General features: G+C 52.9%; 1 protein-coding gene across 3 annotated transcripts in view; it reads left to right on the top strand.

Annotated features, from left to right (window-relative positions):
• The first annotated feature begins 438 nt into the window (after positions 1–438).
• Positions 439–24,549, top strand: part of BICRA (BRD4 interacting chromatin remodeling complex associated protein) — a 78,980-nt gene continuing 54,869 nt past the window's right edge. Inside the window, exons 1-2 of one of the 3 annotated variants that reach the window (XM_036302897.1) lie at positions 440–630; positions 13,427–13,450. The gene's annotated coding sequence lies outside the window, so the exon portion shown is untranslated. Of the gene's footprint in view, positions 631–13,426; positions 13,451–24,549 lie in introns of all 3 variants that reach the window. The other 2 variants (XM_036302898.1, XM_036302896.1) reach the window with 2 other exon arrangements.

The raw sequence follows: 24,549 nt of genomic DNA, 5'->3' as shown, positions 1-24,549 counted from the left end.
GAATCCGGGGGCGCGCCCAGGGCGCACGGCGACCCCTTCCCAGCCGGGCTGGGCGCCCGTGGTCTGGGGGCGCACATCCCTTTAGCTCTCCCGCAACGCCAAGCGCCGTGAGAGGCAATCGCCGGACTCCACCGGAGTCTGAGAAGGCGCGCCCCCAAACCCCCGGGACTGGGGCTGAGGAGGGGGCGGTGCTGGAGCGAAGGGCCCCCTCCCGGCGCGGCCGCAGCCTCTCATTCGCTGGCGGGCCCGCCGCTCGGCGCCGGGAGAGGGGCGGGGCTTCCCAAGGCCCCGCCCCCAGCGAGGGCGGAGGGAGGAGGAGGAGGAGGACAAGGAAGGGGGGGCGGAACACAAAACCTGTAAAGGTTTTTTTTTCTTTTGCATTTAATTAAAAATAATTTTTTTTTTTTTTTGCAAACCCGAGGGGTCCTCCCCGGAGCGGGCGCGGGGCCGGGGCGCCCGGGCCGCGGCGCAGGGCGGCGGCGGGGACCCGGCGGAGGCTGCCGGGCGGCCGCCATGCGATCAGGCAGTGCGCTGACCGGCCCGGCCGGTCGGCCCCTTCTGGGTCCTCCCTGTGCAGCCCGTGCGGGGCCGTCTCGGAGACCCCGCGCCGACGGCTGCTCAAACATCAGGGTGAGTTTCTCACAATGTAGCAATTTCTCTTTAAATCTCTTAACTCTCTCTACCTGCGAGTCGGGGCTGTGACAGGGCGCAAAAGCGAGGGGGGAGTGGGGGTTGGAGGCGAGGGTGTGTGTGGGGGGAGCCGGAGCCGGGGCCGAACCCACCCCCCCGGCACTCACACACTCAGCCCCCCAACCGGGGCGCAGCGTCCGCTGCCTCCTTTTCTGCTCGGCGCCCACCGCCCCCGGCAGCCCCCACCCCCCGCGTCTCTCCTACCAGCACCGCCGCCCCGAGCCTGCGGGGACCCCCCCACCCGGCTTCCCTGCCCAGACCCGGCGCCCGGTGCCTCCCGGCCCTCCCGCCGGCTGCCGGGGATACAATGGAGCGGCGGGGAGGCGAGACCTAACGTTCCACGGGGGGAGGGGCGGGAGACCCCCTCCCCGGCCCCGCGGGCTTCCTCCCCGCGCCCTCCCCGGCCTTGCGGGGAAGAGGAGGGCGACGGGGCAGCGGACGGTGCTTTCCCGGCCGGAGGCGGCGAGACCTCATCTCCCCTTCTCGCCCGGCCCCTGCGCCCCCTCCCCAAATGTCTCCCGGGGCTGCCGGGGAGAAACGGGGCCCCCGGCCAGCTGCGGAGGGATGGAGGTGGAGGGAGGCCACCGGGTCCCCCCCCTCCCCATCGCCCCTAAACAATGAGAGGAGTTGACTTGGTCCCGCACCCCCGGCGGGGAAAGGAGCCGACCCCCTCCCCAGCGGGCTGGCTGGTCCCGGAGGGGGGCCGGGGAGGGGGAGGGAGGAGGGAGGGGAGCCTGACCCCCTGTCACCTCCCGGGATTTGGGGCGGCCCCCCACCTCCACCCCCTCGGCCCGGGCAGGGGAGGCACCGGGCCCAGCCCGGGCACCGCGCTCGGGTGGTGACCTTTAGACAAAGGCAGCCCTTTCCCTGGGGTGAGCCCGGGCGAGCCGGGCCCCTGCGGAGGGCCGCCTGCCCGCGGGCACCGGGAGGGAGGGATGGAGGAGGGAGGGGGGACGGAGCCATCTGGTTTTCCCATCCCTGGCTGCCCCTGGGCTGCTTCTCCGGCTGCTGTCACGGGCGGCCGCGGGGAGACAAGGGACCCGGGCTGCCCAGGCCTTGGTCCGCGGCCAGCGGGGCAGCGGGCGAGGAGCCGCGGGAGGGTGCGGGTTGGGGCGCGGGCGCCCGCGGTGATTGGGAGGCACGGTGGCTCCTTCCTCTCCGCGCCCCTTTGTTTTGCTTTGTGGTTCTGAGCAGCTGAGCTTCCCGGGAGGTGGGGTCAGAGGCCGCCGTGTCAGCTCCTGGGGGAGGGAGGCGGGGGTGACAGGTCCCGGCCCTCCGGGGCTCCCGGACCCCGGGGCTGCAGTCCGTGCCCAGCCTTCCGTCCGCCGGGACTGGCAGCCCCTTTTGTCACAGCCCTCCAATGGTAGAACGAGGATCTGGGTTGGTACCGAGCGCCTGCACTTCCCTCACATCTTTCCGAGGGCGCTTGTCTGGGAAACAGTTTGTAGAAACACCGAGACACCAAAGGCCTGAGATTTGTAAGTTTTCAAACCCTCACCTGGGGCGGGGGTAGGGGTGAGGCCGAGTCAACGCTGACCTCGGGGATGGTGGGAGAACAGGGGAGGTGACAGCAGGAACTAGTCCCTGCCCAGGTGCTGGTGTCAGGGGGGACTTCAGGGGTCCATTGACCTCCCCCGCCCTTCCCCATAGCTCCCCGACTCCTAGGAGTTGGAAATCAGCTCGTCTCTCTACCCAGGGAGCATTAGGGCTGCTGCAAAGCGGCCACAATGGGAGGAGGAAGTAGGGACTGCTATCAGCCCATTTTGCAGGCAGGCTAATGGAGGCTCAGAGAGGTTCAGTGGCGTGCCCAGGGTCACACAGCCCCAATTTGTAACCCTCTCAGGTTTCTCCAACTCCGTTCAAAACTGTTAGGTTCCCCTGTACCCCTCTTGGGCACTTGGTCCCTTTGATTTCAGTTGACCACGGTCTCCAATGTAGTGAATCCCTGGACAGAGCTGTCAGAGTGCACCTGGCTGCTGGGCTGAGGGCAGGGCCATCTCGCCTGTAGCCCAGCTGAGAGTCGGAGGTGTGTGAGTCAGGGCAAGGGGATGTCCCAGGCCTGGCTGAAGTCACCCAGGAGCCAGCCCCACTGCCATCCTCTTCTCCCCCTGAGCCGGGACTTGCCCTGGCTTGCTGCTTCTCAAGCCTGCAGGGAGGAAGGCTGAGCTGTTGGGGACCTGGTTGTCCCTCTGCCCTGTGGCCCTCCATGGCACCCTGCTGCAGCGGGCAGAGCGCTTTCCTGCCCAGTCTCCTCTTGGCCTGGTGTCACACTCCTGCTCCCAGTCTGTTATCTTAGGGAGGTCGTTTCCCTCCCTCGTCCTCAGTTTCCGCCTCTGTAGATGGGGATAATTACAGTTCCCTTAGCTGACCTTGAGCGGGTGAAAGTGTCTCCAAACGTTTTGTTTTTATTTCTCATTCAGCGGGTGGGATGTGGTGGTGCCTGTAGGGTGGGGAGGATTGCCTGGGGCTGGGGGTTTTATGGAGATCATATAAGGTGTTCACCCTGAGGACGTTCCTGTGGCTGGTGAGGCCCGCCTGCAGATAATTCTGCTTCTAGATAATTCCCAGCTTCCGTGACATATCCCTCCACCTGTCTGACCTGGGGCCCTCCCACTTCAGCATTCACTGGTGCTGAGTCCACCTTTGAGGGTCCTGTGTCACCTCCCTCACTACTGAAACTGAGTTCCCGGGAAGCCGGGGCCATGGCTTGGGGTTGTGGCAGACGAGCTCCATGCTTGTCAGCAGAGCTGGGAAGGCCACATTTTAAGGGAGCCCCTGCCCCCCAACTGCTGTCCTCTCCTTGATGCGCCAGTGTCTTCCTCCCAGAGATGACAGGCATACGTAGTAATACCGCTGGGTGGGTAGCAGGAGGGGGCCTGGAGGCCCCTCTAGGCTGCGCATTTCCTGAAAGTAGGAATAGATTGACTTTGAGGGGGAAGCAGGAGTAAGGCCCCGAGGGACAGGCCTATGCCCTCCCCCTGCCCCCTCCCGGTTGACTTCCTTCCCAGAGGCCTCTGGGGCATTCCCTGGGGATGTGGGGTCTTCTTCCCCTTCTCAGCTCCAGTGAGTCTGTGGAGGGGCCAAGAGGTCAGTGCCAAGCCCTGGGGCGGGGGTGGGGGAGGGTGGGGAAGGGAGGGTGTCCCCGGGGGTGGGGAGGGTTCTCCAGGTCCAGCCACCAGCAGAGCTCCCGCCAGCCTTCCCAGCTCTCCCTGTAGCTGCCTTGACTCCTGGTCTCAAGAATGCAGAGGACTGCTGGTGGGGAAGTTAATTGGAAACAGGGAAGCATGGCATTCCTTTCCAGCCGGCCTGGGCTTGGAGAGCAAAATGGGGGGCTGACTTGCTCGCTCTCCTGCCCTGCAGGGGAGAGGGCTGGGGGGCGTGGTCCCCTCGCCCTGGTCTCCTTGGGGCCTTCCCCCCATCAGGCACTCTCACTCTTAGTAGAAATAGGAAGATCCTGAACTACACATCCACGGTGCAGAGCGTTCCCCCTCCATCCGAAAGAGTGCCCCCCCCCGCCCCACTTATTCACTCTTCATCCCGGGTCTGTCCCCTCTCTTGGAGGGCGAGGGCCTGCCTGAGAGCTGGCTCCCCAGCATAGGGTGCGTCACAGGAGAGACACATGGGAAATGTTTACTTGAATTGTCCCCAAGGCGCCCCTCCTCATTCCTTCTCTAGACTTCGCCCCTGCCTGGAGTCCCACCGTTAGAGTGTTGTCCCCATTGACTGAAGTCTTTGTGTCTCGGGGGCCATGTAAGTTTCCCCAATGGGGAGAGAATGTTTGCTAAGACATTTCTAGTTTTGCTGACAATTAGTTTTGTGTAGTTTGTGTATTCATGGTGGGGGGGGTGGGGAGGGTGTTGGCAGGAGCAGCAGGGGAAACTGCCTTTGTCTTTTGAATTGTTCCGCAGTGAAACTTCCTGAGGGCCTACTGTGTGTCAGGCCCTGGGGCTCAGTTAGGTTGTTGGGACCTAGTTCAGGGGGAGGCGAAAGGTAAGTGTTGTTTTGGGGGCTGGATTAGCTGTGTGGGATTTGACGAGTTCTGTCGGGTAGTCTGTGCGTCCCCAAGGAGGAAGCAACTTCTTTCTCTCCCGTCTCTCTTTTTTTTTCTAAGCGACACAGGCACATGGGACACATTCAAAGTAGTAAGTCTCCTCCATTTCCACTGGCGTCCCTGGGGCCCCGGCTTGCCTCCCCAGACGCAGCTCCTCAGTTCTGATGCTCTGCACACACACATTCACATCTGTGTGTCTGTCTAAAAATGTTTATTGTGCACAGACGGTAGCGCGCGCTTCCCATCATTCTGCAGGGGGCTTTTTTCACTTCAGCTCCCTGGGAGACACTACGGTGCTGCACACACAGCGTTTCCTCGTCTTTTTCTTGGCTGCATGGTGTTCCGCGGAGTGGGCGAACCCTCCTCGACTTGACATGGGGATGCTTCCAAAAGCTTCTGCGCGCAGGGAGGGAAGGCATGCTTCCGCGTGTCTTGTTGGGAAATGGACATGCCTGTGGGATAACGTCCGGGAAGCGGCGTTGCTGGATGCTGAACCTGTCACCTGTCATTCGGTCACTCTGAGGAGGTCCCCGGGCAGCCGCATCTTGAAGTGGTTCCCCTTCCTGCCCAGTTCGTGCCCCCTGTCCATCCCTGGGGTCTTTGTGTCTTGTGACCTCCTTGCCTGTTCCTCCTGCCTGTGGCCTGTTTCATGCGCTTGCCAGGTGGTGTGGAGGTCAAGAGCGTGGGTGTGGGAAGCCAACTGTCTGTTGGTTCGAACCTTGGCTCTGCCGCTTCCTGGCTGAATGGTTGCAGCCAAGAGGCTTGCTTACCCTAGGCCTCGGTTTTCCCCTCTATTAAATGGGCTCATCTCAGTACCTACTTTTGGAAGGTTGTTGTGCGGGTTAACGAACATCCATAAAAGGTTCATAGGTAGCCTGGCCAGCGTGGCTCAGTGGTTGAGCATCAACCTATGAACCAGGCGGTCGCGGTTCGATTCCCGGTCAGGGCATACATCCGGGTTGCAGGCTCGACCCCAGTGGGGGGGGCGTGCAGGAGGCAGGTGATCAATGATTCTCTCTCATCATTGATGTTTCTATCTCTCCCTCTCCCTTCCTCTCTGAAATCAATAAAAAAAAATATTTTTTAAAAGTCCATAGGTAGCCGTACAGCCAGGGGTGGTGGTGTCTGTCATTCTTTGTCAGTTCTTTCTCTTGGGGCCTTTTCAACTCAGCTGAAGCGTGAACCCCCCTAAATTAGCAGGCACGGGAGGGAATGCTGGCTCTTCCTCTTTTTTTTTTTTTTTAATATATTTTATTGATTTTTTTACAGAGAGGAAGGGAGAGAGATAGAGAGTTAGAAACATCGATGAGGAAGAAACATCGATCAGCTGCCTCCTGCACATCTCCCACTGGGGATGTGCCCGCAACCCAGGTACATGCCCTTGACCGGAATCGAACCTGGGACCTTTCAGTCCGCAGGCCGACGCTCTATCCACTGAGCCAAACCGGTTTCGGCGTGGCTCTTCCTCTTAATCACAGCATGACTCTGGGCAAGTGATGCCTTTCCTGGGTCTCAGTTTCCTTGTCTGTAGAATGGACTCAGGCCGGCTCCCTTGTAGGGTCTGCTGGGAGGGCCTAACGAGGCAGAGCTCTCCCAGGCCGGGCATGCAACTGAGGTTGCTGCTATTTTCGCTATGATCACTGTTCTCCCATGGGACCCAGGCTGACTTCTCCTCTCTGAAAGGTCCCCATTGTCCTCCCCAAAGGCACATGGGAACAATGTTGGCATTCTGAACTGGACGACACATAGCAGGCTGCTCTGGCATCAGGCACCGCGGCGTGACTCTGGAGACAGACAGGGCTTCCCTGCTCTGTGCCTCAGTTTCCTCATCTGGAACACATGGGAATAACAGAGGACCCACCTCAGACGTGCTCACGGGTGTGCAATGCCTGGCATATAGCAAGGGCTCAAAAACTGTTAGTGGGATTATTATTATTATTTATTATTATTATTATTATTAAGAGAAGTAGCAAAGTCTCCCGTGAGATCAGACCCACATTTTTATTGCCTTTCTCCCTAAAACCTAAGCAATCAATGTTGGCATTTTATTTATTTATTTTTATTGATTTTGAGAGAGAGAGAGAGAGAGAGAGAGAGAGAGAGAAACATTGATTTGTTGTTGCACTTATTTATGCATTCGTTGGTTGATTCTTGTCTGTGCCCTGGCTGGGATCAAGCCCACAGCTTTGGTGCATCGGGGACGATGCTCTAACGAACTGGGCTACCCAGCAAGGGCTCAGTGTTCGCATTTTAAATGGAGGCGCGGTCCCAGGCAGTCAGATACCCTTTGGGTCTCCGTTTCCTCATCTGTAACAGAACTCCCCTCCCGGGGTGGTGATGAGATTTAAGTGAGTCAAGATGTGGGATGCTTTCTATTTTTAAAGATAACTTTTTAAAAATTTACTGATTTTTTTAGAGAGAGATCGATTTGTTTTTCCACTTAATTATACATTCATTGGTTGATTCTTGTATGCGCCCTGACCAGGGATCGAACCCGCAACGTTGGACGACGCTCTAACCAACTGAGCTAGCCGGCCAGGGCCCAGACAGGCTCCTCTAGCTCCCTCCATCCCTCAGTAGTTCCCCTTCAAAGTGCCTCTGGTGTTTGGCACTTCGTTAACTTTAGGTGACCCCCCCACCCCCATCCCAGCCTGCAGTGTCCCCTGGGTCCCAGCCTGGCAGCCTTGGAGCAGAGTGAGGGGGATGTCTGTGGCTGCAGGACCCTGTGAATGACCCCTGGGCCCTGGAGGCTGAGGGGGGCCCCTTCCCCCAGGACCCCTGCGCAGGTGGAAGCTCCCCGAGCCCTTTACCAGAGGGTGTGCTGCTTGGTGTCCCCCCAGGAAGTGCTGGGCAGGCGACACCAGAGCTCCTGCTCATCGGGTGGTTGCGACTATAACTTCCTTCCCGTTCTTCACGGCACCTCCCCCATCCTTGAGTGTGGACCCCCAGGTTCAGTGAGGGGGGACCCTCTGTAAGAGCTCTTAGCTCTTAACCTCCAGGCCAGACTCCCCTCGGCTTAGCAACCTCTTGCCACACGGTCCTTACTTCTGTCCCCAGAATGGGCCTGTGACCCTGCTTTTGTGCACACGCTCCCCCTTTCACAGAGTTTCGGAGGTGTGTGCCCCCCCACAGCTCTATCCCGGAAGTATAATTCCCGTACAGTAAAACGCGCGGAGTCTACGCCTGCATCTGCGTGGGTCTCGACAGACGAGGCCGCCTCTGTGACCCATCCCCCTCCCGATCTAGACTAGTCACCTGGATACGTGTATGTATGCACTTACATGTAAGCATGTAAAATTCCGTGTTCCCGTTCGCTTCCCTTGCCTCCTCCGGCAACCTGCCTGTGGATTTAAGTGTCTCTTTTTGTTCTCCTGTGCCCTGGCAGTCGCTGGCTTTGTGCAATGGGTTTTTGCTTTATAGAGAGGATTCTGCTTTATTTCTCCTTCTGGGTCTTTCCCATTCGGCGCCTTGCTTTTAGGACCTCCTGTTGCCACTTGTCCATGTCGTCTGTTGCTTGGCCCAGCAGCTATGGTGCCATGTGGGGTAGAGTCATCAGAGTTGCTTACAAACCAGGGCTGGACTCCCAGCTGGCCAGCATCCCCCTGTCCCAGAGAGGTGACGTGACCTGTCCAAGGTCACCCAGCTAGCTGCTGGTAGAGCAAGGATTTGAATCCAGGTGGATTCTACTCGTTAATTCAGACCCACACTGGGGGCCTTCTGTGTGCCTGGCCTTAGAGCTCTGCCCTCGGGACAGGGCAGGAGGGAAGCCCAGTACACGCCCATCCTCCCTGCAGTGTGAGATCAGTATCTTGGTCAGCTGGGCTGGTGGAGGCTGGGAGGAGACATGACTTCTGGGGTATGTGGGGGCATCAGGGCAGGCTTCCTGGAGGAGGGGGCTTCTGGGGGCAGGCTTTGGATTCCAGGCCATTCCCAGCAGAGAAGCGTGGGGTGCTCTGCACAACGCCAGTTGAAGCTTCGTGGGGAAGGAGGGCCTGCGACATGGAGGCTGGCACCTGGGGTGCCGTGGTTCTGTTGATGGGAGGAACGAGAAAAGCAGTCTAGGGTGACCCGAGGTCATTGGCCTGAACAACTTGGGTGGATGCAGCTGCCCTGTCTTGGGACATGATAGAGCGCTGGTAGTTTGGGGAACTCAAACCCCAGAGAGCAAAACCTAACACCTCTTGGCTCGTGGAGGAATGCAGAGAGGAGAGAGTCAGAGAGTGAATGAGTGACCTGTAGGGGTCTCAAGTGAGAGGCGGTGACACTGAGTGATAACTGGGCCCCAGGGATGGGGATGAGTTCCCAGGAGAGGACAGGAGAGGGTTGAGGATCAGCCTAGGTGGCCGCCCATGTGTAGAGCAGAACAGAGAAAGAGAGGGAGGAGGATCAGGACCAGGCGCAGTCACGTTTCAGGAACAACGTAGGGGAGTTTCTGGAAAGGTTTCAGCTTAAATGGACTTGAGGTTGGGCTTCCTGGGTTGGAAGCAGCTGTTCTGGAAGCAAAGACACCCTGGGTTTGATGGGTAGTGGGGGCAGGAGCCAGACTGGAACATAATGAAGAGCCATGGAAGGGGAAGGATGGCCCCATGGGAGGGAGGGAGGGAGGGAGGGAGATACTTGCTATCCTCTAACCCAGTGGTTCTCAGCCTTCCTAATGCCGACACCCTTTAATACAGCTCCTCATGTTGTGGTGACCCCCAACCATAAAATTATTTTTGTTGCTACTTCATCACTGTAATGTTGCTACTGTTATGAATCGTCATGTAAATATCTGATATGCAGGATGTATTTTCATTGTTACAAATTGAACATAATTAAAGCATAGTGATGAATCACAAAAACAATATGTAATTATATATGTGTTTTCCGATGGTCTTGGGCGACCCCTGTGAAAGGGTCGTTCGACCCCCAAAGGGGCCGCGACCCACAGGTTGAGAACCTCCGCTCTCTAGCTCCTTCATGCTCTCGAGTAAACATCTGATTCTCACCTCCCAGACAGCACCCCTCCCGTCTGGCCTGGCTTATCTCCTTGACCTCATCTCTCACCTTTAACCTTGCCTTCTTCAAAGCTTGGTCCTCCCTCCCATGCTGTGCCCTCTGCCTGCAGAGATCTCCCCCAACTCCTTCCTGTCTCTCAGGCCTCTGCGAGGGGAGCCTTCCTCGTTGGCCCTGTCCAGCTTCCTTCGCGTCACTTAGTTTATTCCCGGGACAGAATTCGTCCCCAGGACCTGACTCGGAATAAGCTCATAATCGGCATTTAGTGCATAAACGAGGGGCCAGGCGGCCTTTGCCCAGGCTGGGAGGAGAGGAGCACATGAGATTGGGTTTTCAGGACCTGAGCAGGCTCACAGGCTCAGGAGAGAGAAGGAAAGGAGTGAAGGAAAGTTCTGGAAGAGGCAGTAGTTGGCCCCAGGAGTGTGAGGTGGTGAGGAGGCGAGGGGAGAGAGGTATGAAGGTAGAGGAAAGATGCTTGTGCGGTTGGGAGGGAGTCCAGGAGCCAGCGTGGACCTGCTTGGAGACAGGAGGAGAGGGGACTGAGGGGGGCCTGGCGGTGGGGGCGGGGGAGCTTGAGTCCCGTCTACTGGCCCACCCTCTTTTGGCCTGAGGTTAAGAGCATGCTGGGGTTCGCAGTTTGAGGAAAAGAGGTGTCAGGTCCTTTGGGGGAATCTGGTCAGAGACTACAGACCTTCTCCCCGAGAAATACACACTTGGCTCTCCCCAAATCTGGCAAAGGATCTCGGGGCGCTTGTGGATCCGGTTAAGACCTTTACATAGATTGTGACCATAGCGATGATGATAATAATAATAATAACAGCTAGCACTGCCCCGACACTGGTCTAAGCCCTTCCTAAGCACTGACGCACTCACTCACAGAAGGACCCTAGGAGGTTAGGTGCAGTGAGCATCCCCATTTTACAGATGAACAAACTGAGGCACAGAGCTGTTCAGTGACTTGCCCAGAATCACACAGCTGCTAAATGGTGGTCAGGCCGCAGAACCTATACAACCTCAATACTTCCTTGTTACTGGAGCCAAAATGAGAAAGCCCACAGTCTGGAAGCTGCCCTCACCCTTCTGCCCCCACTTTGGGTTGGGATCCAGCTGGGGTCTCAACTGAGCCTTTGGAAGCCCCGCTCAGCAGGGTGCGGTCCCTCCTTCCTTTCTCTTTTGCCTTCCTTTGTGTCTTCATTAGCATAACCGTGACCGCCCCAGCTTCCCCAGACCGAGGATGTGTGTGAGTTTGTGAGCTTGTGAGCGAGTCTGGGTGGGTGACAAGCTGGTATGAGTCAGCAAGACCTAAGGGATGGGGTGGAGGGGTCTTGGCCCATCTGGCTTGCAGCCGGCTGAGGGACTTGGAGCAAGGGCCCCCGCCTCTCTCAGCCTCAGTTTCCCCATCAGTGAGAGGGGCCTGATCCCTTCCTCTTGCAGGTCAGCTAAGTGACATCGCATGTTAACAGAAGTGCTCTATGTGTGGCACTAATTGGGATCGTGTTTCAAAATTCAGAATATTTCAGCACATGATGGTGGGGAGTGCCTTGCAAGCTCCCCGGCCAAATATACTAAGATTCTGCAGCAAGGAGTATTTCTGCTGCTGACGGGCCTGGGGCTGTTGACACTGAGACGGACACAAAAGGATGGCATTGCAGGCCGGTCTGTCCCTGAGTGATTCTTGAAGGCTGAGGGAAAAGGATGGTTTTTAGAGATTTTTGGAGGTTGGGACAGCAGATATGAGGTCTCAGATTTACCTAAATTATCTAATGATGGGAATGTTGTGGAATTTTATTTGAGATAGCGTGTTGTCAGATGCCTGGCATATAAGCACGTTATAAATGCTAGTTGAGCCCTAGCCAGTTTGGCTCAGCGGATAGAGCATCAGCCTACAGACTGAAAGGTCCCGGATTCGATTCCGGTCAAGGGCACATGCTCAGGTTGCGGGTTTGATTCCCCGTAGGGGTCGTGCAGGAGGCAGCCGGTCGAATATTCTCATCATTGATGTTTCTATCTCTCTCTCCCTCTCCCTTCCTCTCTGAAATCAATAAAAATATATTAAAAAACGACAACACACTAAAAATAAAGAAATAAGTGCTAGCTGATCACTCTCACTGTCATTGCTATTATTGTCAGTAACCAGCGTTTAGTCTGTGCCCACTGGTGCAGACAGCAACCAGCAGCTTCTCAGACTTGACCTGGCCGCGGATTCCTTGGGGGCCTGTTAAAGTGTGGGTTCTGACTCAGTGGGTCTGTGGCTGAGCGCTTCTAAAAGGCTCCCAGGTGAGGCCCTGCCCTCCCGGACCACACATTTGAATTGCAAACGTGGTTTCCCCCGGTTTGCAGTTGCTTCCGGCCTCTGCCAGTCTGAGACTTTGGGTGCCCCTGCTCCGGCTAAAATAAGATTCCTTAGCTCTTCGCTTCCGGTCGGCTAATTTGAGGGAAGGTGTGTATTAATTATTACACAGGAAAGAGTCACAGAACACTATAATTCTTTTTACTGTCTCTCCCCCGCCCCCCTCCATAGAGGGGACCTCTGTGGGGAGTTTGTGCTGTATACTTTTTTTTTTAATTGACTTGAGAGAGACATCAATTTGTTGTTCCACTTATTGATGCCTTCATTGGTGGCTTTTTAAAATATATATATTTTTATTGATTTCAGATAGGAAGGGAGAGGGAGAGAGAGAGAGAGAAACATCAATGATGAGAGAGAATCATTGATCGGTGGCCTCCTGCACACTCCCTGCTGGGGATCCAGCCCACAACCCAGGCACATGCCCTTGACTGGAATCGAACCTGGGACCCTTCAGTCCACAGGCTGATGCTCTATCCACTGAGCCAAACCGGCCAGGGCATTGGTGGCTTTTTGTATGTGCTCTGACCGGGAATCGAACCTACAACTTTTGGCGTATTGGGATTACACTCTAACAAATTGTGCTACCCAGCCAGGGCCAATTGCACTGTATTCTTTCAACCCCCTTTTCTAGGCATACTTTTTTTTTTTTTTCTTTGAGCATCCATACCATATGAATTCTTCTATCCTTACTTTTTAACTTGAACAAATGTCTTAAAATTATTTCCATGTCAGCAATCTGGAAGGTTTTGGTGTATGGAACAACACTTCAACCAACTGAGCCGCCCAGCCGGGGCGGTCATCCATAATTTATTTACCCTCTACCTTATGGATTTTTTTTATAAGTTTATTTCCAGTATTTGCTGTGAGCCTAGATGTACCTTTCTATTTAGTGTGTCTCTTGCAGAGAGCATATAGTCTGATAGTCTCCATCTGACGATTAGCATATTAATATTAAGGGCATTGCTGTCCAGTAGAAATAAAATGCTAACCATGTATGTTACTTGAAATCTTTTAGTAGCCACCGTAGAAGCAGGGGAAATTAGTGTGAATATATTTTATGTAATCTAATATACCCAAAATGCTATCATTTCAACCTGTGATCAATATAAAAATCATTAATGAGATGTCTTATAGTTGGTTAAATACACATAACATGAAATTCACAAGTGTCACCCTTTTCCAGTGTACGATGCAGTGACAGGTGTGTTTGCGATGCTGTGCAGGTAGAGCCACGATCCATTTCTAGAGCTGGTTCGTCATTCCCAACAGACACTCGACCCTCTGAACAGACCCTCTCCCTCCTCTGCCAGTAACGTCTCTCCTGCTTTCTGTCCTCATAGATTTGCCTGCTCTGGGTGCCTCATGTAAGTGGTATCATACAGCATTCGTCCTTCCGTGTCTGGCTTAATTCGCTGAGTGTCACGTCTTCAAGGCTCATCCGTGTGGTGGCGTGTATCCATGACTGAGTAACATGACATTGTCTGTGTACAACCGCATTTTGTTTACCCACTTGCTTGTTGGTGGGCGCTTGGGTTGTTTCCACCTTTTGGCTATTGCGAATAGTGCTGCTTTGAACATTGGCATAGAGTCTGTCCGGGCCCTGCTTTCAGTTCTGCCCCCCCACCCCCCACCCCCCGGATGTTTTTATTAATTTTACAGAGAGAGAGGAAGGGAGAGGAGGAGAGAGAGAAACATCGAGGAGAGAGAAACATTGATCAGCTGCCTCTGGCTCACCCCCTACTGGGGATGGAGGTCAGAACCCGGGCATGTGTCCTGAATGGGAATCGAACCCGGGACTTCTGGGTGCCTGGGAGGAAGCGCAGCCAGTTGAGCCACACGGGCCAGGGCTCGGTTGTTCTGGATATAACCTAGGAGTAGACTGGCTGGGTCATACGGTAATTCTGTGTGTAACTCTTTGAAGAACTGCTGTTCTTCACAGTGGCTGCATCAATTCCCATTCCCATTTTCCACACCCTCACTAACGCTTGCTATGCAGTCGTTGTTTTTCCTACTCTTAAGTTTTCAAAATTTGTTGTATATTTCACACTCACGGCACATCTCAGTTGGACCAGCTGTATTAAAAGTGCTCGGGAGCCCTAGCCGGTTTGGCTTCGTGGATAGAGCGTCGACCTGCGGACTGAAGGGTCCTGGGTTCGATTTCCGGTCAAGGGCACATGCCTGCGTTGCAGGCTTGATCCCCAGTAGGGGGCGTGCAGGAGGCAGCCGATCAATGATTCTCTCTCATCATTGATGTTTCTATTTCTCTTTCCTCTCCGAAATCAATAAAAATATATATATTTTTAAAAAGTGCTTGGGAGCCGAAACTGGTTTGGCTCAGTGGATAGAGCGTCGGCCTGCGGACTGAAAGGTCCCAGGTTCGATTCCAGTCAAGGGCATGTACCTGGGTTGCGGGCACATCCCCAGTGGGAGGTGTGCAGGAGGCAGCTGATCGATGTTTCTGACTCTCTATCCCTCTCCCTTCCTCTCTTTAAAAAATCAATAAAATATATTTAAAAAAAAAAAAGTGCTTGGGAGTGGAGCTACTTGGTGGAGAGCGCCGGCTCAGACCATTCGCTGTCCCCGGTGTTACTGATGCGGCTGGATTTAAATCTTGCCTCTTGCTGTTTGTTTTCTGTTTATCGCCCATGCTCTTTGTTCCTTTTTTCTCATTTCCTGCCTCCCTTAGATGAATTGAGTAATTTCGTGTTCCCTCTTACCCCCCCTGTGAGCTGATTCACACTACCTCTTTGTTGCTTAGAGCAGGGGTGGGGGCCCTTTTTTCAGCCAGGGGCCATTTGGATATTTATAACATCATTCCCGGGCCATGCACAATTATCAACTTAAAAATCCGCCTGCTGTATTTGGTCAGACATTTAATTAACTCACCCCTAAAGCCTGGGCAGGGCCAGACCAAATGACTTCTCAGGCCTTATACGGCCCGCGGGCCGGACGTTCCCCACCCCTGCCCTAGCGGTTCCATTCTGCATCTTGGACTAGAATTTGGGCTTGGCGTCCATGGGGAGATGGGAGCCATGGGGAGCTTTTGAGCTGGGGAGTGGCGCCACCTGACATTCTTGTAGCCACACCTTCAGTCGCTTGCTGCTTGTGCAAGAGTGCTTCCACCAGCCAGATTCCTGGAAGAGGACTTGCTAAGGCAAAGGGAAGCTGCACCGAGATGTGGGTGGGCCTTGCCAAATCGCATTCCACAAAGGCTTTGCCATCCTCACCCCTGGCAAACAGCAGCCAGGATTTATTGAGTGACTGCTCCGTGCCAGGCCTGTGCCGGGCCCTAGGGACACTGGCCAGAGCCAGCCCGGCTTAAGTAACTCTCCATCCTCGAGGCCCAGGGCGGCCTCGGGAGCTGCCTCTGAGCTCAAAGGAAGGCCAGGGTTTCAGGGGAACTGAAAGAGGAGAGGCGAGAGGACACTCGGGTGGCGGAAGGAGGGTGGCAGCTCCGGGTGGCGTGAGAGTGGCTGGATCAGGAGGCGGACAGCATTGGTCTGGAGGCCGCACGTGTGGGCTCCCCGTGGGCTCCCCGTCGGGGCAAGACATGTTTGTGCGGTGGAGCAAAATAACTTCCTCCCTCTGGGCTTGTTTGGGGAGGAAAACAGAGCTGGGGTTGTTTAAATGATCTCCACTGCGGGAGGGACCAGCATCGGAACGGGTCAACCTGACCTAGGGCCTGCTTGACCCAAGTTCAAGGCCTGTGTCAGATAAACATCCTGGGCGAGCTACTGCAGGCCTTGGGTAACAGAGGGAAACCAACAGCAGGGCTGCCTCCCAGGAGGGCACGGGGGCTCCATCAACGACTCGATGGCAGCACAGAACTCAGGACCCGCCTGGACCACAGGGAGGCTCCGGGAAGGTTACCTGCAATTATTGTTAACTGCCGCTGTTCTCTCTGTCGTCACTCTCACTCATTTAAGTCCTCCAGGCAACAGCCAGATCCTTCCTTATCCCCAGGGCCGAGACCCCAGAGGTAAATAAGTCAATTGCTCAGGCTCAGAAAATTGCAGAGCCGGGATGTGAAGCTGGGTCTGTCTGATCCAAACGCCACCGCCACCATCAGTAATGGTCCCGCGTGACTGGCAGCAGGGCCAGCCCTGAAGCCAGGCTATTTATAGTCGGTCTGTGTCACTCTGCAAGTGACTATGCATGTGTTTGGCTGCAGAAATATTAGGGTTTGATTACAGGGTGCCGCCTCCGAGCCTCTTGTGGGTGTTCTGTAACAGACTCGGGCACGCCGTTGCCTTGCACAGTCGGGGGAAGGTCTGCGTTCGGCACACATCTGAGCTCGAGGGATTTGAATAAAGGATCGTGGACCCATATGCACGCGGATTCTGTCTCCCCTTCCCCACGTCCCGGTTGCATATTGCACACACCGGTTAGCATCTTCATGGGTTGTGTGTACTCCCTGCTGGACAATTCAGAATGAGCAGCCTCATCAACCCCTGATGGGATTGAAGGCGGGGAAGCAGGGTGGGCAGTAGGAGTGGGCAGTGGGGCTTCTGGAAACCTGTTCTCCAAAAGCCGGGATCCTGGAATCTGTGCCGGGCTGGGGCTGGTGATGAGGGAGGAAGGGGAACAGGATGATGGGCCAGGAGCCGTGTCGTGGAACCAAAGAGAGGCCAGCCCTGTAGATGGTCAGGCAGGGGAAGTAGGGGCGAGCGGGCAGAGGAGATGGTACTCACTGCCCGGCACAGGCATGTTGTCTCCGGCCTGTACCCCTGGCTGAACTCTCCAGGGTGGTCTCCACACGGAGCTCCCGCCCCCGAAACCAGACCAAAGCACAGCACAGCCCGCTCCGCGCCAGGGTGTCAGTTAAAGGCAGCCCCCTCCTCCCCCGGGACCAGGGCTAGATACCATCCTTGACTCCTCTCTCTCTCTTTCAATTTTGTTTTTATTTATTATTTTTAAATTCTCACCTGAGGACATGCTTATTGATTGTAGAAAGGGAAGAGAGAGAGAGACAGACAGACAGACAGACGTCGATGTGAGAGAGAAACATCAATTGGTTGCCTCCTGTACGCACCAACCAGGGATCAAATGCACAACCTTTCAGTGTACGGGACGACGCTCCAACTAACTGAGCCACACTGCTCAGGGCGCGCGCTCTCTCTCTCTCTCTCTCTCTCTCTCTCTCTCTCTCTCTCTCTCTCTCTCTCTCTCTCAATTTAAATTCAAATTTTTTTATTGTGGTAAATAACACAAACATAAAAGTTGTCATCTTAGCCCTTGGGACCTGTACAGCTCCGTAGTGTTGAGTAGATTCACCTTGTTGTGTCGGCCACCTCTCCTCTCTCTTGTGCACCTGTCACCTCTGCCTAGAGAACGTCTCCAGCACCTGGCCTCATGTCCCCACCTCCACTGCCCCCTACCCTGTCCCGCCGCTCTCTGGACCAGTGCCATCTCCTCCTGGGCCACAATCTGCTCTCACAAAGCCGGAGGGACCCTCCTGTCACCGGAGTCAGCTCCTGATCCCTCTGCTCAGAGCCTTCCCGTGGCCCCTGTCACTCAGAGCAAAAGCTAAGTCCTTACCACGGCCCGGACTCTGCTTCCAGTGCAGTAGCCACTGGCCACATGTGGCGCTTGGGCACTGAATGGGCTGTGAGTGAAGATTGCACACTGGATTTCAAAGGCCTAGAAGGAAGGGGGGCGGGGCGGGGGGAGAACTGTAAACTAACCTCAATAGTATTTTTTTAGAAATATATTTTTATTGATCTCAGAGAGGAAGGAAGAGGGAGAGAGAGAAACATCCATGATGAGAGAGAATCATGGATCGGCTGCCTCCTGCAAGTCCCCCACTGGGGATCGAGCCCACAACCCGGGCATGTGCCCTTGACCGGAATCGAACCCGGGACCTTTCAGACCTTTCAGTTCTCAGGCCGATGCTCTATCCACTGAGCCAAACCGGCTAGGGCAATAGTATTTTTATATTAATAAAAATATTAACATTTTATAATTCTGATCGCTCGTTGAAATGAGCGTGTTTGCATATATCAGGTTACATAAAATATGTTATTATAATTAAATACATATAACATATATAAAGCCACCTATTCTTTCCGCTAGAAATATGACGAGGCCTGCGGGCATATTTCTTTGGACAGCACTGGTTTGGAAGGTCCCTCCTCTGTAGGGTGGTTGGAGCAGCAAATGAAGTAACATAGCGAAAGCTTTCGAACACTTCCTGAAACATCAAAGGCAACATAAGTGTTAGCTGTTATTTTCTTATTGCAGTAAAAAGGCATAACAAAATATACCATTTTACCACTTCTATCACCTGTGTCCATTGCCAGAATTTTTTCATCACCCCACACACACACTCTGTATCCATGAAATAATAACTACCTATTCTTCCTCCCACAGCCCCTGTAACCTCTAGTCTACTTTCTGTGTCTATGAATTTGCCTGTTGTAGCCTTCTAGTATAAGTGGAATCCTACAGTAATTGTTCTTTTGTGTCTGGATTACTTCACTGAGCCTGGTTTTCAAGGTTCATTAATTTTGTAGCATGTCTCAGAATTCCATTCCTTTCTCAGGGTGAATGACACTCCGCTGTCCGGATGTACCACATTTTGTTTATTCACTCATCAGCTAATGGACAGTTCGGTTGTTTCTATCTTTTAGCTTTTTTTTCTTTTTTTAAAATTTACTGTTGCAAATATTACAGATGTCCCCTTCCCCCCCACCCCCATGACTCCCTCCCTCCCCGCCCCCGCCCCCTCCCCAGGCCTTCACCACACTGTTGTCTGTCCATGGGTTATGCATATATGCATGTAAGTTTTTTGGTAAATCTCTTCTCACCCACCCCCACCCCCTTCCCTCTGATGAGATTCGTAAGTCTGTTGCATGTTTCCATGTCTCTGGATCTATTTTATTAGTCAGTTTATTTTGTTCATTGGATTCCATATATAAGTGAGATCATGTGATATTTGTCTTTCTCTGACTGGCTTATTTCGCTTAGCATAAAACTCTCCAGGTCCCTCCATGCTGTTGCAAAAGGTAAAAGTTCCTTCTTTTTTTACAACTGCATAGTATTCCATGGTGTAAGTATACCACAGCTTTAAAAAATACATATATATTTTTATTGACTTCAGAGAGGAAGGGTGAGGGAGAGAGATATAGAAACATCAATGGTGAGAGAGAATCAGTGATCAGCTGCCTCCTGCATGCTCCCTACCGGAGTTAAAGCCTGCAACCCGGGCATGTACCCTGACCGGGAATTGAACCGTGACCTTCTGGTTCATAGGTTGATGGTCAACCACTGAGCCACACCAGCCCGGCCACCACAGCTTTTTATCCACTCACCTACTGATGGGCACTTGGGCTGTTTCTAGATTGTAGGTATTGTAAATTGTGCTGCTATGAACATAGGGGTGCATATAGTCTTTCTGATTGGTGTTTCAGGCTTCCTAGAAGTGGGATCACTGGGTCAAATGGCAGTTCCATTTTTAATTTTTTGAGGAAACTCCAAACTGTTTTCCATAGTGGCTGCACTGGTCTGCACTCCCACCAGCAGTGCACTAGGGTTCCTTTTCCTCCACATCCTCACCAGCACTTGCTTGTTGTTTTATTGATGGTAGCCATTCTGACAGGTGTGAGGTAGTTCCTCATTATTTCAATTTGCATCTCTCTGATGATTAGTGACTTTGAGCATTTTTTCATGTCTCGTGGCCATCTGTCCTCTTTGGAGAAGTGTGTATTTAAGTCCTCAATCCATCTTTAAGTTGGATTGTTTATCTTCCTTTTGTTGAGTTGTATGAGTACTTTATGTATTTTAGAAATTAACCTCTTATCAGATGTATCATTGGCAAATATGTTCTCCCATACTGTGGGCTCCCTTTTAATTTTGATGCTGGTTTCTTTTGCCGTGCAAAAGCTTTTTATTTTGATGTAATCCTATTTAGTTTTTTCTTTGCTTCACTTGCCCTAGGCTATGTATCAGTGAAAATTCTGCTACGTGAGATGTCTGATATTTTGCTGCCTACATTTTCTTCTAGGATTTTTATGGTTTCCTGACTTACGTTTAGGTCTTTTATCCATTTTGAGTTTGTTCTTGTGAATGGTGTAAGTTGGTGGTCTAGTTGCATTTTTTTGCATGTACCTGTCCAGTTTTCCTAACACCATTTATTAAAGACACTGTCATTACTCCATTGTATGCTCTTGCCTCCTTTGTCAAATATTAATTGAGTGTCATGGCTTAGGTTGATTTCTGGGTTCTTCTGTTCCATTGTCTGTATGCTGTTCTTGTGCCAGTCCCAAGCTGTTTTGGTTACAGTGGCTTTGTAGTATAGCTCGAAATCCAGTGTTGTGATCCCTCCAACTTTGTTCTTCTTTTAGTTTGTTGTGGCTCTTCGGGGTCTTTTTTGGTTCCATATAAATTTTTGGAGTATTTGTTCTATATCTGTGAAATATGCTGTTGGTATTGTAATAGAACTGCATTGAGTCTGTAGATTGCTTTGGGTAGTATGGACATTTTATTGATGCTAATTCTACCAGTCCATGCACACAGTATATTCTTCCATTTGTTTATATCTTCCTCTATCTCTTTTTTCAGTGTCCTGTCTTTTACCTCCTTGGTGAAGTTTGTTTCCCAAGTATCTTAATTTTTTTTTTTATTGTGATGGTAAATGGGATTATTTTTTTAGTTTCTCTTTCTGAGAGTTCATCATTGGTGTATAAAAATGCCATCGATTTCTGGGTATTAATTTTGTATCTGCTACATTGCTGAATTCATTTATTACATCTAGTAGTTTCTTGGTGGAGTCTTTAGGGTTTTCTATGTACAATGTCATGTCATCGGTAAAATTGCAAATGACAGTTTTACTTCCTCCTTTCCAATTTGGATGCCTTTATCTCTTCTTGTCTGATCGCTGTGGCTAGGCCTTCCAGTATTACGTTGAATAAGAGTGGTGAAAGCGGACATCCCTGTCTTGTTTCTGTTCTTAGGGGAAATGGTTTTAGTTTTTGCCCATTGAGTCTGATGTTGGCTGTAGGTTTATCATATATGGCCTTTATCATGTTGACGGATGATCCCTCTCTTCGCACTTTGCTGAGAGTTTTTATCAAAAATGGGTATTGGATTTTGTTGAATGCTTTTTCTGCGTCTATTGCTATGATCTTGTTTTTTTAATCTTTCAGTTTGTTTATGTGATGTATCACATTTATTGATTTGCAAATATTGAACCAGCCTTGCAGCCCTGGAATAAATCCCACTTGGTCGTAGTGTATGATCTTTTTCATATATTGCTGGATGGGATTTGCTAATACTTTGTTGAGGATTTTAGCATCTACGTTCATCAGGGATATTGGCCTATAGTTCTCTTTCTTTGTAGTGTTGTTATCTGGTTTGGAATTAGGATAATGCTGGTCTCATAGAAAGAGCTTGGAAGTGTTTCCTTCCTCTTGGATTTTCTGGAATTGTTTGAAGAAAGCTGTTATTATTTTTATTACATGATCTGGTCTTTGGCTTTTTACCTAACCTTCTCTCCCACTAACTTCTCTCCCCGTCGCTGCTTCAGCCACACTGGCTTCCTCAACTCAGACAAACAAGCACCTCAGGGCCTTTGCACCGGCTGTTCCCCTTCTCCATGGCTCCCTCCCTCCCCTCTTCCATCACGCCTGCCTTTTTCACTCTATTTAAAACTGCAAGTCCCTTGCCCTTCTCCTTCACTGCTTTTCCTCCATGGTATTTACCAACTTCTGACATACCATTTATTTTATATTTACACCAGAGGCCCAGTGCATGAATTCATGCACGGGTGGGGTCCGGCCAGCCTGCCCCAAGCGGGGCTGATTGGGCCGCTGGTGGGGGTGAGGGGCTGTGGGCAGTTGGCTAGCTGGCCCCATCTCTGATGTGGGAGGCCAATCGGGGGTGGGGTCGGCCAGGGGGAGGGGCCGTGGGAGGTTGGGGGGCCGATCGGGGCCCTGATCGGGCTGGTTGGCCTCCCCAGTGTGCATCATAGCGGCCGGTTGTTCTGGTCGTTCTGTCCTTTCTGTCGTTCTGGTCACTTGGCTTTTATATATATGGATTGATTTTATATGAATATTTTATATTGCAAATATTTTTTTTTCTTTTGAATGTTCCCTGGTGCGATTTCTTAGTTTTGCCATTTTTGTTAGATGTGCTTCCTCTGAGGCACCACACATCCCTGTGGAATCGGACCGGATAGTAAATAATTAATAAACAAATGGAGTCGGGACGGAGGGCAGCTCTATTCATAGCCTCGTGCATGGAGGCGCTGCCATGCTGCCATGAGGCCTGTCGCGTGGGGCGGGGACAAAGACCATTTTATGAGTCCAGGGTCCGTGTTGCTGGGGCCAGGGTGCCACCCTGGCCTGATGCACCCAGTGTTGGAGTTGGAGCTCTTACCCGCGTGCCTTTGGCCAGAGGAGCCTGGAAGAAGCCTGGGCAGCTTGCTCCCTGCCAGCTCTTGTCCACCAAAGCCGTGCGGTCTGTGTCGGGCGGGGTGACTGGTCGGACAGAGGACATCTCCCACTTGGGTCAGGGTCCCCTGCCTCCGAGGGTCCTGGTGCAGAGCCAGTGACAGTGATGGACACAGGCTCCATCCTGCCTCCTGGGGGCAATAGCAGCCGCCCACACAGGCCGCCCTGGGCTGGCAGCAGGCGGGGCAGTGGGTGTAGGCTCAGGCCTTCTCCTCACGGTGCATGGCGTGGGAGGCTAGGGGCAGTATCTCTAAGTGTTCTTAATATTTATAAATATTTTTTAAAAAATATATTTTATTGATTTTTTCACAGAGAGGAAGGGAGAGGGATAGAGAGTTAGAAACATCGATGAGAGAGAAACATCGATCAGCTGCCTCCTGCACACTCCCTACTGGGGATGTGCCCACAACCCAGGTACATGCCCTTGTCCGGAATCGAACCTGGGACCCTTGAGTCCGCCGGCCGACGCTCTATCCACTGGGCCAAACCGGTCAGGGCAAATAATTCTTTATATAACAGCATTTCTATTTTATCATTTATAAATATAATTTACAAAGTATGTTCACGTGTAATCACGCCGTATAAATAAAATGCGTGCGAGTTAAATACCTGTAAACACGTAGTGTAAGATTATTTGTTGTCCCCATCCTTACCCTCTTCAGAAACGTAAGCTCTGGTGAACAGGGATCTTTGTTTTGTTGCCCGTCCTCCCCACAGTCCAGAACAGAGGCACAAGGCACGTGTCTCAGTCCTTACTTGCTAAATGGATGAATACTTAGTGAACAAGGAACTCAGGAGGTTGTGAATAAGCCAAGAAGAAAGTGTATTGGGGGGCGGGGGGAGGGGAGAGAAAATTGGGAAGAACAGAAAAAAGGGCCTAAGGCTTAAAAGGCGGTATGATTGGGCCCTGGGTGGGTGTGCTGGGCACTGGGGGCAGGCTGGCAGAGCAGGCAGGGTGGTGCTTTGGGGTCCTATCTTGACCGGAAACCCGGTTCCCTCCCTCATTTGCTGGGTGACCTTGAGTCAGTGACTTGCCCTCTCTGAGCCTCATCGCTTCATTTGTAAAAAAGGGGAAAAAGCAGCGGCTCATTTATTCAACAGGTACTTCCTGCGGGCACTGATGGCAGCGTCCTTGCCCCCTCAGATCTACTCTAGGCTCCCACCTTCGGGGCTCACGTGTGGGTTGAGCACTCACACACCTGGTGGGCCCGCGGTGAGCCACCGTTCCTGTTGGCAGGGTGGCCGCAGGCTTCAGCTTTCCCCATCTGTCGGGGGAGGCGGGGGTCCAGGTCCCCGCTGTGCAGGGTTGTCCCGCAAGCCCGGGACCTCGTTTATGATAACGGCCGGCGATGTACAGATGGAGGCTCTTGTCCTTGTGGTGTTAGGCTGGAGATGCAGGCTGGCCCTGGTCCTGGGGCTCGAGTTTCTTTTCCAAAAAGGAACTTGATACGGCTTAGGACATTTTGTGGGCACCAAATCTCTGGCCTTGGCCGCGGCCCGCTGCTTTGTTGTCGGCTCCGACGGAGCTGGGCACACCCGCCGTCCCCTGAGGCCTCAGAGGCTTCCATCCCTCGCCTCTCTTCTCTTTCCGGAACTTCTGCAGAAGGCGTTTCGTTCATCCGGCTGCTCAGTCGGCCAGCTTTCATCTGGTGGGAGTGTGAGCGAGCAGGGGTCATGCTAGCTACTGTAACAAGTAAGCCCTTTCTTCTCAGCGGCTTAACACCATAAAAATATCTTCCTTGCCCACGTCAGAGACCCGTGAAGGTGTTTCTGGTTGAGCAGCCTCTGGTGAACCCACGGAGGGAGCCAGACTCCTTCCCTCTTGTGGCTCTGCCCTCTCCCAAGTCTGGGGTCCACGCAGATGAAAGATAGCGGAGGGGTGTTTTATGTGACAGGCCTGGGCCCGAGTGTCACTCCACTGACATTCTGTCGGCCAGAATTCAGTCACATGGTGACACCTAGCTACAAGGGATGCTGGGAAATGTAGTCCAGCCTAGGAGGGAAAGAAAATCGTT

This window comes from Myotis myotis, unplaced genomic scaffold (assembly GCF_014108235.1).
Source record: "Myotis myotis isolate mMyoMyo1 unplaced genomic scaffold, mMyoMyo1.p scaffold_m19_p_34, whole genome shotgun sequence".
Classification (NCBI taxonomy): Eukaryota; Metazoa; Chordata; class Mammalia; order Chiroptera; family Vespertilionidae; genus Myotis; species Myotis myotis.
This window is presented reverse-complemented; position numbering and strand designations above follow the sequence as displayed.